The 15,135-nt window shown below is 43.0% G+C and overlaps 1 protein-coding gene across 4 annotated transcripts in view; it reads right to left on the bottom strand.

The window, feature by feature from the left end:
- The window catches only part of OSBPL5 (oxysterol binding protein like 5), a 183,595-nt gene that overhangs the window by 122,343 nt on the left and 46,117 nt on the right, over nt 1-15,135 (bottom strand). Inside the window, exon 1 of one of the 4 annotated variants that reach the window (XM_076344160.1) lies at nt 1,647-1,666. The exons of the other annotated variants lie outside the window; for them this stretch is intronic. The gene's annotated coding sequence lies outside the window, so the exon portion shown is untranslated. Of the gene's footprint in view, nt 1-1,646; nt 1,667-15,135 lie in introns of those variants that run through there. 4 annotated transcript variants of the gene reach the window in all.

Here is a 15,135-nt window from a genome sequence, read left to right as displayed (position 1 = left end):
AATAGAGGCTTGCTTTTTCTTTCCTTTCTGTGACTTGTAACTCACACATGGACCACACCTCATCTAATCAAGACTCAGAAAATCACCACAGCTGAGATCTTGAGGGGGATCACAGCTCCTTCTTGCTAACACTACATACCACGTTTTCACACAGGATCCATACGTGCCTGATTCACGCAGGTAAGCTGGAGGGAGAGAGCCTGCTCTCCCAATCCAGTCATTGAAAGTGCAAATGTGACTGGGCCACAACTCAAGCCAACAAAAAAGGGGCATTTAGGTTTTGGGCTTCAGACGTAACTGCTCAGTAGTGGCTCTCCTAGACCCTACATACACAGCATTGCAGTGGGCAGAGAGGGGAGAACATCATAACACTCTACTGGGAGTTCCAAGAGCTGTCTCTTGGTTGCCTGCCTCACCCACAACTCAACTGCGCCTGCGCGTCTTTGGTCAGTGAGCAACTAGGAAGGAGCTTTTCTTCCTAGCTGAGCTTCTCAGCATGAACTGCCCAGACTCTTTTCCAATTATACTGTATGACACAAAGCAAAAAAGAAAAAAGAAAAAATTCCATGTATCACACATGGAAAAAGACGACAAAAGCCTATTTTGGGTGACAAAGGCCTGACATTTCAAAGTGATGGATCTGTGGTCTTTGTAAGGAGTCAGCCTTGCAATTTGCAGCCCACATTACAACGCTCCGAAGCTATTCATGCCGATTTGCCAATGCCAGTATTGTGTTTGCATGCTTGGCACTTCTGGACTATTACAGGATTTCCCCCAGTGCTGACTGGACACATTCTTCACCATGCTAAGAAGGGGGTGATCCATCGCCTCAGGCTGGGGGGAAATGCGGATAATTGCTTTTGAGAAACACAACCACCATATTTCTGACTTGTGGGGGAACAACTTGACCCTGCTCTCCCACCCAGCAGACCAGAGCAGCTACGCTAGCTCAATCCAGCTGCGCACTACCTGGTATTTATAAGGAATTTGACATTTATGTTCTGATTTAGTAAAGCATAAAGCTCAATCTGTTCAAGAACCTGCTTTATCTGATTTGCATTGCCCTTCTGCCCAGTTGGCTTTGGTGCATGCCAGCCGGCACTGGTGCTTCTCACGGTGTGAGTGCTCATGTTCAGTAGCAGCAAAGGGAGCCCCAAGCCTCATCCCCAAAACTGCCCAGGCTCATCCCCTCCCAGGGATGCTCACACAGCCTTCTCAGAGCAATGGCAGCTTTTCTGTTCACAAACAGTTAAAAAAACCTCCAAACCTCAAAACCCTAACAACGATCCTACCTTCCAAAATATAACTTTAATAGACATTGTCCCCCTTAGATTCATTCGGCATTTATGCAATTACAGGGTGTGTCTGTACTTGCAGCTCTCCAGCACTGGCAGATCCCCATGCAAATGAAACGCTCTGGAAAAGCCTGGTTTCAATTATATACGAACAGTGGGGTATTTCAACTTGAAAAATCCTACTGTTTGACAGCACTGTTTTGCCCCTTATCAAATACAGCCCTTCAGGTCTTCCAGTGCATTTGGTACATATTAATTAAGTTTACAGTGCCTCAGTGACAGAAGGGGGTGTCATCCCAAACATGCAAGAAAAAAAAAGCCCCAGACTGAGAGACAATAAAAATTACTTACGGAGTAGGTTAGAAAGGAGTCAAGTGGTAGTGACTTTCCCTGGATGGATCAGCAATAAGGAAAGAAGCTGCGGGGAGCCATTTCCCACAAGAAATTAACTTGGAAGGACTAATTTATCAGGCTGTGCTGGAGAGTGCAGGGAAGAGCGGAGGAGAGAAGAGGCCGGCAGCCAGAGCACCCACGCTGCAAAGGGCGGGTAACCCTGGGGCTGGTGGAGGCACCCGCCGGCAGGGCTGCCTGGAACACAGCAATCCTGTTTTGCAAAGGAATTCAGGGCCTCAATGTTTCCTTTCGCAGTGCACTAGACGTACTGATGGTGCCAAGCTCCAACAACACTTCGTATTTGAAGGACCAACCTATCCAACCTGCTCTTTGCAATGAACCAGCCCTTAATGCTTGGCAGTAACTATCTTTAAGGCCATCGATTCCCTTCTATAGACACACTTTGCAGGAGAGGCAAGTGTAAACTATATAACGGCATTTTATATACTGAGGTCTTATTTCTTCAAGCACACCAATGTAAGTGGATAATAAAGTCAATGAGATTCCACATCCAGGACCTTACACACTCATCTGTATAGACAAGTGAACACATAGTACTGTCTTCATGCAGAGATTGCTATTTAGACAAAATGACTATATTAAAGAAAAAGCTATATACGGAAAGTACTGTATCCTCTGCTATGGACGTTAAAATACACAGTACTAGTACATACTAAAATGAGTGTGATTACATATCAGCAAGGCCAACATAATGAGATAAAGGGGCATCTCTCCTTGCTTACCATCACAAACCACATGTCCTACAAACTGCAGTCTACCATGGAATTTATAGCATTATTTTCAGAGACTAAAATGAAATGTCTATTTCTGGATAGCCTATATATGTGCCAATAACGGGGGGGGGGGGGGGGGGGCGCGGCAGGGGGACATGGATAGACACATATAACCCAAATATGAAATGAACTGAAAATTATTTCCACAGATATTGAACAAAATGTCTACGAGATGGTGTCTGGTTAGATAGAAGGCAGAGACAGAGAGGAAAATAACCTCACAAGAGTGATTCATATGGAAGAACCAGATACCCCAAATTACTAGGAGAACTGTATTGCGAACATAGCTCAACCTCCAACATATCAAGTGCTGATCCAATCCTACTTGCAAAATGAGAAAACATGGACAAAATAAAGTCAGTCACCTTTCTGTACTTGACCATTTTTCACCCGGTAAAAATGTAGCAGCATACTGAGCAGGAGCTCCAGGTGGTATAAATCAGTACAGCTCTGTTGTCACCACAGATGGCAAAGGATAATGTATTTTTGTAGTAGCTGCTCTCCCACAAAATCAAGTGCACACATTGCTTGGTCTCCTCTGGCAGCCTGTGTGCGTACGCATGCATGTGGGCATACCCACATTAGGAGAAGTTTCACAAACGCAGTGTTACACCCCTGCATTGCTGAATGCTTCATATGAGGGAGTCTTAGCTCTGCTCTGCCATGGTCCTTTTCTGGGCGTCAAGGGCAGAAGATTATATGGATGACAGAGTTGGAAAAGCTCTGCTTCAATTTATGCAATAAAGATGTTTTCTTCTAAGGAGCTTTAATCTGCAAGTCTAACTTTCACTCTCCAAACAGCTCAAATTCCTAACCTTGGCACAGCATCACAGAGGACCTGTTTTCACTCACACAGATTAACTGTCACTGAACAACTCATCCAAGGTAATTGGCACAACCACTCCTCTTCTTCAAAGCTAGCATTTCCTTACCTATTTTCCCTTCTTCCTCCAATGGGTACCTAATGTACAATAGTGAGTACATAATGTATAACAGTGACTTTAATTACCACCAAATCAATTGGCAAGAGTGTTATCCTGAATAAAGGCAGCCAATTATATTAAGTGAACGAAAGCACAGCACAGCGCTGTGTAAAAGACACCTGCAAGCACACTGCTCCAAGGACCAGACAGTTATGCACATTGCTACATACTCTGCCTGCCTCCTGAGAAAGGAGATGCAGCAGCCCAGGAGGACCGCCTGACACACAGCTACATCACTTCCAGACTACTAAGTGTGCCGGTACTGACCACTTCCTATGGACAAACCTATATTTACGCTCTTATCTGCATGTATCCACACAGTTTACATGCCAACAGAGAGGCCTATGACCCATCCATAGTATTATCTTGGAGTTAAGTCCAATATATTTTGTCCTCCTACTGAGCAAATGGCTTCCTCTGGCACTAAAGCTACTATCCATAAACTTGAAAGGTTTTGGGAGTGTAAAAGAGGATACTAAAGAGATGTTTGCTCTATTTTGTGTTTTAACTAGGGTTGCTGTGATTTGCCATTTCATAATCAATTCACAGTATTTTTTTTCCTTCTAAACCTCAGGGGATTGCTTTGAAAAAAAGTTTGTTTGTTAGTAACACCTGAAAAAAAAAAAACTTTTCTGGTTGGAGAGAAAAGCTTGGAAGCGTGTGTGGAACATAAGCTAGAATTTTAAAAATTAAACAGTAAAGAGGGCTCCTTAACACCCTTCTTTCCTAAAGTTTCTATTTTTAAACTGAGCTTCACAATTTCTTACAACTTCAGGATCTCCGAGACTGACAATATTGTCCTGGATATTTACTATTATCCCTAATAAATGGATGAGCAAAGTATTTGGAGAAGCACTGTCCCAGCTATTTTGACTACACCTGCATACTAGAGCTTTAATTTTGAACATCTAGTCATATGCAATCTGTCTCTCCAGCCTTGAATCGGTCTCTGCCTCATTTAAATTTGGAAAAAAAGCTGGAAGAATGGGTAGAAGCTCTGAAATAGGGCAGTTTTGCCCACTCTCCCACCAGCAATTTTCAAAGGGCTGCAGTTCAACGCCTCACCTAACTGCACAAACACAGGCTTTCCCCTCTCCCTCCAGCTACACACTCCCTCTTCTTGCCTTGCATCCAGCAATCATGTGGCCTCCGGGGATGTCCCTCGGTTTATGCAACAGAAAGGAGGTGGGCCAGCTTTCCCTCAGATCAGCTCAAGTAGTCATTGGATTTTATACGTGGGACACAGTGGGCTTGCACAAGCAGGTGTGCAGAGGAGCCCAACTACCCTGACTTAGGGGGAACATCAAATCACCTCCAGGAGAGTTAGGAACCCAGTGCCCACACCCTTTCAAGGGATTTACACAGCTCAGGAAGCCACCCTTGGTAAATCCCAGCCCAGACTGATTAAAAAGCAGATGACAGAAAGAAGTTAAATGCTGCTATTGTAAAGCACCTTCTTAATTTCAAGCACACCTCTGAAGCAAGTAGCAGCAATTAAAAAACCAGCCTTTGTAATTACAGCACAAGAGCCTGTCTCCACCCTCACAGCTACCTGTAACTGCTCTCCCTTCTGGAGAGCTCTTCAGCAGCCACGCTCATACACATCGACGCTCCAGCTCTCCATCCAGCTTATTACTGTCCTCTACCACCGGCTCTCTGGGACCTGTTTGAGCAGCATCTTGCCCTGATCAAGGATAAGGACTTTGGGACACTACTGCAATATCAAATCTCAACAGTAGCGTAACATGCCAAGCATCATCTTTCAAATGAACTGAGGCAGCTGTAAGAGGAAGGGAAGGAGCTGGGGAAAATTTTAGTCATCACACAATGAAATCTTCCCTGACTTTGGCCACCGAAGACAAAATGGTAACATGGCCTGATCAAGGCTCACAATCATTTAGGTGCCAACCTGATTTATCTATAGTGATTTCTGTTCCTATACCAGCTGTTCAAGTCGCTGCTGGGCAACTTGATTGGCAATTTTATACAGTGAATGGGCCATTTCGACCACAGTATATTACTAGCTTCGCACAAATATTCCTCTCTGCTTGGGAGAGGAACGCTCATCCATCAAACACCTTGGTGCCTTCTTGCTTGCCACGTGCAACATTTATTTGCTTTGGCACAGCAGATCTCTGGACGGCAAGCAGGCACACTGTTATTTTCCCCAGCGACAGCATCGAAAAAGGAAAGCATATAAATTATAGCAGTCTTGGGGCTGCTTTCATTTATCCTGCAAGGAACGGGATTTTTTTGTGTGTCTAGTGCTATTTCTTTTTGAAAAAAAGATGTTGTATCACTGCTCCCAGCTTTCCTTGCCCTGAGAAAGGACAGTGCTGAATACTTACCTAGTCAGGGTTCCCCAGTGTGCAAATAAAACTTCATGGAAGAAAACCTTTTCAGCACAATGTACCTGAGCTCTGCACGCCCTGGGGGGTCTAGGGGAAGGTTCTCTGCCCTGATTTTACGCACGTTTTGCATCATTTTACACTTCTAGAGCAGCTGCTGTCATGCATACTGGAAAATTTATAAACACCTAGTAAAGGGCGTGTCCTGCTTGCACCTACAAACACAGCAGGTCCCCGACATTCTACAGGTCCATTGCATCACACTGTCAGGCCATGAAACGTACATGGCTCAGAAAACAAGACGGCAATGAAAGCCCAAATATGTACGAAGATAATGCCTCTCGATATTCAAGCCATGAGTACAACCCATGGGCTTGATTTACTTCTTGTTCCCATCATTTGTTTTGTGTCCCCCCTACTCCCGATGATTTCAGTGGGATTTAGATCAGGGCCTAAATGGATATATAGAATCAAGAAATCCATTTCAACCCAAGGAGAGATTGGAAACATTTTATCACTTTCTCTGAAAGTATTTAGACCACCTCTCCTGGGAAGGACTGCACCAAAGGAAGGAAAGTAACATACGTGTCTACTTGAGTGGGGTGTCTGAAACAGCAGGAAGATAGCTGTGGAAATTCTGGACTACTAATTAAGTCTAATTAAACCTTGATTTAACTGAAACTGCAATTTTTAATCTGGATTTTATTACTACTACTACTGAGAGGTGTTGAAGCATTCCTTATGTTTCCTTAACATCATTTTATCCAGCAGTCCCTGGAATGTATTCAATGTTGATTGGTATTTTTCCCTGGGACAGACATCTACACTGGCAGCTTCTAGCACAGACACAACACATCAACTCACATAAAGGAAAAATCACCATTAGCTAAAAATATCTGAATGAAAACAAAAAAGTGTTTCAAATGCCGTGGGTGGTATTACCCTGCCTTCCTTTCCTTGGCTCCGTCCTTCTCTTCTGTGACCATTGAGATAGCCTCTGATATTTGCATAACTGCCTGATTCATTATTAGTTTTTAAATAGGACAAGTGGAAGACATTTCCTTCAATTACGTTGATGAAAAAAGACAGCTTGATAAATTTTTTTTGTTAACAATCCACCCAAAGTCTATGAAGAACTAGTGAAAATATTAAGAAAACGCCCAGTAAATCAGCTGTGAATGAAAACAGACTGGTGGGCCATGACATACTTTTTTCCCTACTTTCCAGAAGCTGCTCATTAAGTCCAATTTTAAGCTGGGGTGGAGACAAGCCACAGAAATTCCCAGGATGAGATAACACTGGTATCTGATTAACAAGAAATGTAACATCAGTCAGACGGACTTATAAGAAAGATATCACTGTCATGTGTACACAGGCGCCGGCGTTACACAATGTGTTTGCCCCAGAGCATCCTGCCCACCTGCTCCCTTCCTGTTCAGCTCCGACCTTCCTGAAATTAGGACCATTTCTCCAGTCTCATTCAAAGTTTCCACCTTTCTCTCTCAGCCTGCCTAAAGACAGTGCTGGCTAAACAAAGAATTTAGGAGCGGAAATGACTGTATTTTGTGAGATACGTACTCCAGAGGGCAGGAGAACCGGCACACAAACCCAAACAGAGCAATGCCCGACGCTTTCACAAGGGAAACCTTCTGCATCCTTTCTTACAGTAGAAATTATCTTAGAGAGGAAAGAATGACCTCCAGATGTAAGTCATCCTAAGAAAAAGATACTTTAAAGGTAAAGCTCAAGACTTTTGTACATCGTGTGCTAAATGTAAACCTTAGGGGTTTTCTAATAAGTCTGTTTAGGTACCCTGTACACATTTGCTGGGTGAAGAGCAGCAACATGTTTGTTTGTTAGAAAACAAGTACAGAAACACACTCTGTTATTCTGCACAAGCACGATAAGCTTTTAAAACATTTAAATATAAAAAGCTAGGAAAAGCAGGCATGAACGTGACTCCCCATATCCCTTGGGATGGCAGGAAGCTGGGAATGCTCCTTCAGCCCTCGCGCAGCCAGCAGCTCGCTCCAGCTCCAGCACATTTCAGCATTTTATAATGCAGCAGCCGCTACCAGGACCAATATGTGCAGAGTCCCAACATATACAATGCTCTGTAAAAAGTAAAACCCACCGAGTTGCCCAAGAGTGCTTTGGCTGAAGTAATTCAAATGGCAAAACAGCACTTTCGGAAATAAATCCATTTCAAGTGGATCTGGCTTGTTTCCAACACCAATTAATACCAATATTGAATTCTTGGGCAGCTAAATATGCAGCTTCTGCCCGCTGGACTTTCATGTAATGACACTGTAAAATGCTAAAAAAACCTGACTCACTTAGCCAGAGACTACACATGCTGTTTCCCCCAATAAAGACCATTCAACACTCCCTTTTTTGAAAGCATTTACATTCAAATTCATTTTGAGGGTGGTTTGGCAGTAAGAACTGCAGCACACAATTCCTCTGTCTGCTGTAGACATATAATTTTTATAATTCAGCTTTCTAGGCATGCATTCTTAGGTATCTACAGAGATGGGCCTGTTGCACTAGGACAAGGGGGAATGGCTTTAAACTAAAGGGGGGTAGATTTAGACTAGATATAAGGAGGAAATTTTTCACGCTGAGGGTGGTGAAACACTGGAAGAGGTTGCCCAGAGAGGTGGTGGATGCCCCATCCCTGGAAACATTCAAGGTCAGGTTGGACGGGGCTCTGAGCAACCTGGTTTCGTTGAAGATGTCCCTGCCCATGGCACGGGGGTTGGACTAGATGGCCTTTAGAGGTCCCTTCCAACCCAAAGCGTTCTATGATTCTATGCTTTAAGGAGGGGTAGCATCAAATGCCCCATTACAAAAGAAACAAGCCAGCACTCCCCTGCAAGACACTTTTGTGTGTCTTGCAGGGGAGTATCCTTTAACAAAAATACACCAGCTGTGCTGCCTCTTTGTGCAAAATAACTAACTACCCAAACTCACAGCACTAATACTCAACCTGCCACAAGTGCCTGCTGCCCCCACAAACAGTAACCCTGAGAGGAGCCAGCACCTTTCCCTTAAAGCTCCCACGCGCCCACCTAAGCCCCCGATCGTGGCCGGTGTTATAGCACCTCCAACTTGACTGCCGACACTCATCCACTGCCCAACCCCTACTGTTATATTTAATCCACAGCCTGGCGTCCAACAGTATGATTTCTGTATCAGTAAGGGCCATTTGGGGTTACATGAAAAACAGCACCGCAGTTTCAAACTGAGGCATCTCACAAAAATCAATAGGGAAGTTTGGAGGCAAAGAAAAAAAAGGATGCAATGTTGTATTTCACTGAATTACTGTACTTTGGACATAACAGAGGATTCTTAATAGGTACCATGGAAAACCATTGCTAAAAATTAGGAATATGTAAGGTCTTGAGAACCTGAGAGCAGAGAGATGATTCTAGCAGCCTTTTAAATCATTTGGCTCATTTTCCAAGTATCAACTTCTGATCATTTCTTTTCGCTACTATATTCAGTGTTCAAGGCACATTTTTTCCTTGCATCTTCCCTATACCCTGCTTCAGGAAAGGACAAATCACTGGAACAGGGGCCAGTGGCATACAAAGGATGCTTGAGAAAGCTGCTCTCTTATTTTTATACCTTTGTACCAGCTGGTAATTCATCTTTTACAAAGCTGTGGATAGCTGAAACTTCGTTGCAAGGAAACCATGCTCTGTTTAATAATAAGAACAATCAAATGCCATGATTTGTAGGAAGTAACGTTTTTCCTTGACCTTTTTATTACTGGCAAAATGTCAGCAGATTATTAAAGTGCAGAGAGCACAATCTATGGTAAATAACCTTGTGTTGCCATGTACCAGACCAAAACACCGCCTCCTCTCTGTCCAGACACATACCTTAGTTTTCCAAAATGGCTCTGATTTATAAAGAATTATAGATAACTAACAGAGTCTGAATGCCAAGTGCAACACCATGGGTGAACAGGGCTTGCTCAATTCCTGGAAGCATAAACAAGGGGGGGAAGGAACGGAGAAAAAAAAAAGCAAGAGCCAGAATGCAGCCTTATTTCTGTATGTGGCAGCTGCAAGATCACTGCTGGCATAACACATGCAATCTTTATCTTTACCTGAAATACAGCATCATGAAAAATTGGAAAGGACCCAGCAAAAAAACCACAAGGCTGTCTCCAGGTCTTAAATCAACTGCAATGAGAGATTTAAGGTGTTGAACCTACTTAACTAATGAAAGATACTTAAAGCATCACCTGATCATAGACTGCAATTACTTAGAGGGAAAATATGTCAGAAAGCTGGAAAAGTGAAGCTAGAAAAAAGCCAGATCAGAGAGAAAATACACATCTTTTATTGTAAAGATAATTACCCTTTGCACACATTGCTGAAGAGCACAAAAGAAACACCAACAAAAATTAAAATGCACTACATACCTAAGATACATACTGTAATTCAACCAGAAGTTACTAGACGTGAGGTAAGAATCCCAGGTTAAAATCCTGTGGCTTGCAGATGCAAAGTCAAATGAGATCAATAGGACTGATACTTCTGGCTTTAAAATCCAGGATGCAAAGAAAAGCTGAATTGTCCAAAAAGCAAACTCCAGACTTCCTACCTGAGCCACTTACTCACCAGATAAGCACCTTACAAGATCACCATGCCAAGTGCTGCAGTCTTTCTCCAGGCTGCCCAAGTGCTGTACCTCACTGCGCTGTAAGCAAGCAGCAGGACAGCCTGGACAGGCAGCTTGTGTTGTTTGTTAAACATTTTTAGCCCCATAAACTGCATTTATTCTCCACTTAATTCTTCTAAGGTCCATTTCCAAATCAGCCTGAAGAAAAAATTGTTTTACTGACTTCAGTAAAATAAACCTTTTTATTATTTCACATGCTGTTTCATTTTCTGGTGCTCAAAACTAAATGGTACAGATATTTACAGTACTGGGAGTCTCATCTGTAGTTCATCTAAGAGAGACTCACTGAGCCAACAGCTTAGAGCGCAGTAGGACTGCCCATTAAAAATACTACGGTATAATCCAAGGCTTCCTGCAGGCACCATCTACGTGTGCAGCTCAGCTCATTTTCAAAACGTTATTAAGAGCTACACTATTTAAATCACCCTTTAATTTTGACATTAAACGAAAGCAAAGAGCATGACGAAAAAGTGGCAGTGAAAAAAAAAAGATGGGTCTGAAGATTTCCCACTAGCTTTATCCAGAGAGTAAACAGGCAGACTCTGGCTGGGACAGGGCAGGCAGACAAGGCCAAATAACCCAGAGGAGAGATCAGACCTTCTCCCTACCCTCATAACAGAGTCTTGTAGGCCAGCAGCACAGGAAAATAAATAAAAACCCAACCCCAAAACTTACTTTCTGTTCACTATTTTTCCAGTGCAGACAGAGGCACAGGGGTGCAAGCAATCTCCCCACAGCTACACGAGGCCTGTGATGGAAGCAGGAACTAACACTGACATCCTGAATCCAAAGCCAAATGCCTTAACCACAAAATTATCCTACTTTCATTGCCTCAACCTGTCTGAATTCAGGAGTACCAAATTACTGGGGGAGGGAAGGAGGGAGGGAAGGGAAGAAAACAGAACATTTATTGGGCATATTTCTGACCCACCTAGAAGCAGACACTGCTTACATTAGTGTAAGTCTCCTATATCGCAGTCCAAGGAATTTGGAACAAGAGTATGAACTTTTAGTGCTCAAAATACTCAGCTTTCTGAAGTTCAAGTGAGGCTGACACAAACCCTCTATTAAATCAAGCAAAAAGCCCCATATCGCTTAATGCTTTTTAGACAGGGGAGCGGAATGCTCAAGAGATTAAATAATTCATGCACTGCCTTTCCCCGGGGGTTCACATCCAGCCCAGGTCACAAGTGTCAAGTACAATCATGCACACTCTTGATAGACTTTGAGAGGTAAGAGAACAGCCCAAGTACAATTCCCAGAAGACAAATGCTCATATGGGACAAGTCCCTGTGGATCAGCTTAGCAGCAGTCCTAGCAAGCAGCAGGAGAAGCCAGTGGAGGAAACACTGCAGAGAAGTGGTGTCTTGGACCCCAGGGCAGAGAGATGAATAAATGAGGGAACACGCTTTGGTTTCCCCTTGATAGTTTCAACTTCTGAAGACCCAGTGAAATCCTGTCCCAAATAAATCACTTTTATCCACATGGAGAGGCAGGGTGTGCTTACAGCAGCTCCACATTAAAAGCATAAAGATGCCATTCTCATTTGCACCAAACATGCTAAAACAAAGACCTGGTGAGTTTTTACATAGGATACACAGCTCTGCACACCTTGTGATTTGCTCAGGCACTCAAACAAGGGAGCCAGAAGGAAGCGACCGTCCACGCAAGCTGCCCCCAGCTCCAGCCGGGAAAGAGCAGCAGAAGCAGGTGCTGGCGGATGGCACGGCGAGCTGGTGTGCACCCACTCAACCAGCCCGGCCAGCCCGTGGACCTGAGCTGTTGCAACTTGCTACAAGCAGAAAACAGCAGCAAACTACACCTCGCTCTGCAGCATGGGCAAAGCACGTAGGGAGCAGAGCCTCCAGGGAGCCGTGCTACAATCCAGTGCCTTCAGAGCTGACTCCTGCAATAGCATTTTCTGTGCAATGCCCTCACTTACGTAGCTCCAGGCTTGGCTTGAAGGTGCAATCTGCTTCTTCACTCTGTTTCCACAGCCATTTTCACTTGGAGTGCCTGCTATTTCCTTTCAAAAACTGCTGCGTCCCTGAGCTACTAAGGGCAGAAAGCTCTTCTAGCAAAACCTGGGAGTCAGCAATAGAGAGGGGAAACTAAATTATTAAGGACCACATTGATGCAGATTTTCTTTCTGTCTGGAGCAAAACTTAAATCTCCTCTTTCTTCCCCCATCGTGGCTATGGTAATAATGCACCACTATTCATTATCCTCATCTTAACTAGAAAAGCCCCTTTCAATTTAGCACTTAATATAATTATGGCAAATTAAATAGCGTCTAGAAAAAAAGTCTTACTCTTTCAGAGCTATTATCTTACCTCTATGAAACTCTACCAGTTAAAAGTAAATCTAGCTATTAAACAATAAGGGTTTATATCTATTCAGTGAGCAGAAAAGTGAGATGTTCAGCTGAAAATTGTTCAAATTCTATTTCCAAATTCAATACCACATCTCCAAGGGAAAACAGGAGAATCTCATTAATGATAGCACAACGTCCCTTTCGCATTGCAGAGACAGTACTTAAGCACTAATTCTCTGTTCACTTTCATTCACCTCATCGAAGTTTCCTTTTTTTATATGAGGAAAAAATTTGCATTTTACAAAATAGCAAGGCAAATGATTGCCTTTGCGTGCTTTCAGCAAAAGTTCTCTCCAGCTAGCGGTGTATTGTTAATGTGATTTCTCCGAGAGACACACAGGATTAAAAAGCACTTGGCTGCCATGAAGTCAACAGGAAAACACACAGACTTCAAGAGGGTCAGGATGTCAAACACGACACAGGAGATCAAACTACAGAGGCCAAGAGGAAATCAGGTAAGAAGTCATGTGCATTTACATGCCATCTAATAAATATATGGTGATAAGCAGTAAAAGCTTGGAAGATCCAGTTCTGCAAACATTGACTCACACAAACAAGTCCCTCTTTAGAGCAATCCCACTGCAGTCAAAGTGATTTCATTTGTGAGGACAAAGTGCAGACATGGATTTCATGCTTATTCACATCTGTACCATGGAAGGATGTGAAAATCCCAAACACACATCTTTCCTAAAAGGTCGGTCTGTTTAAAGCAATTAATTTCTACACTGCTACTCAGCAAAAAAAAGATAAAGCATCTACAAGAGATATCCAAGAGAGACTCTTGGTAAATGGTCGTTCTATGTTCTCATAAATAAATCAAACACTGGCTTGGTAATACTTGAACTGATATTAGAAGCATTATTTTTAACACAATGTAAGCATACCAGCCATCGGGAATAAAATATTAAGCAGGTAATATCTTTATTATATTGTTGTTCAACAATTGGGAGAACATTAGCAATAATTAGCAGCCGGCACTAGAACTGCTCTCTGCTAACCGTGCATCTTGTGGATAACAGCAAGGCTTATATTAACACAATGATGTCAGTTGACAACAGCTTTATAGCAGAGAACAGCATATTGTGCATTTCTGGGAAAAGGAATCTTTAGCACTATGGGGCTTATTGTGGTTAAATTGCTTCTGAGTCAGTAATTTGTTGCTCAATGTTTCTCACTTGGTCCCTACCTACCTTTTATTTCCTCATGAGGATGCACCTGTTCGGAGAAGAGAATAAAATTGGCACTGTTGCTCCCGCTCTCTTAGCTAATTTAGAGGAGTTATTCAGTATCTTGCTTACACAATGGGATTACTATTATTTATATTAGAGAACAGCCCAGCAGAAGCCAAGGCCACATTGCAATAGACATTGTGTGAACTTACAATAAAAGGTAGACCTTGACACCAAAGAACATGTAATCCAAGCAGACAGAAGAGAAGATGAAAAAGGCATGGGAAGCTGATGTTAACACATCCTGGCCACGTACCTTCTCAGGGCGCTCAGGAATAGGAGACCCTACACCACACTTCTCAGATATGCTCATGGCTAGGGGATCCTCCCAGCTTCTCAGCACACCTCGCCCTCTTGGAAAAGAAAGCTTTCAGCACCTACTCTGAGGGTTTTCACAAGCCACAACTTGAATACCAGCTTGGAAAAAATTAGGTTAGATGCCTGACAGTCTGGGCTTGGTTTACACAGCCTCCAGCCCTGTCCACAACTAGAGCTCCCCGAGTCTACTGCAATGCATAGATATATGAATAAATGAGTGCAGGCATGCCAATGTGCCTCCCATGACCTGGAGTCCAGAGAGAAATTCAGGTGGTAACAGCAGAGTGATTACAGGCAACAAAGCCTGGGTGGATCATCAGTCAAAAAAAATATGGGGCCTGGTTTGCATCCACTGAACCTGAATTAAAACAAACAAACAAAAAATCCATTTATATCCATTCTTACCAAATTACATCTCCTCTTCAGTGAGGAATGTTACAAAGGCAGAGCACAACAAGGAGGTTGGGCCAAATTAACAGATGTTAAAATGGAAAGAAGAAAATCTATTTTAAACCAAACTCAAAAATACAAAGGCTGTGTATTTCATGCCTAACACACCTGTGTCCTGCTCTAGATTGACAATAACAGAAAGCTCTGTGGAAGGCAGCTTAAATTACTGCCTTACCCACTAGTGCTGTAATTTGTATGATGTGTTCAGTGTTCACAGAAAGCCTTCATAATCCAAGTAAGGATTTACAACTTTATG

The sequence above is a fragment of the Aptenodytes patagonicus genome, chromosome 7 (assembly GCF_965638725.1).
Source record: "Aptenodytes patagonicus chromosome 7, bAptPat1.pri.cur, whole genome shotgun sequence".
Taxonomy (NCBI): Eukaryota; Metazoa; Chordata; class Aves; order Sphenisciformes; family Spheniscidae; genus Aptenodytes; species Aptenodytes patagonicus.
The sequence above is the reverse complement of the archived record's forward strand: the minus strand, read 5'-3'. Positions and strand labels throughout refer to the sequence as shown.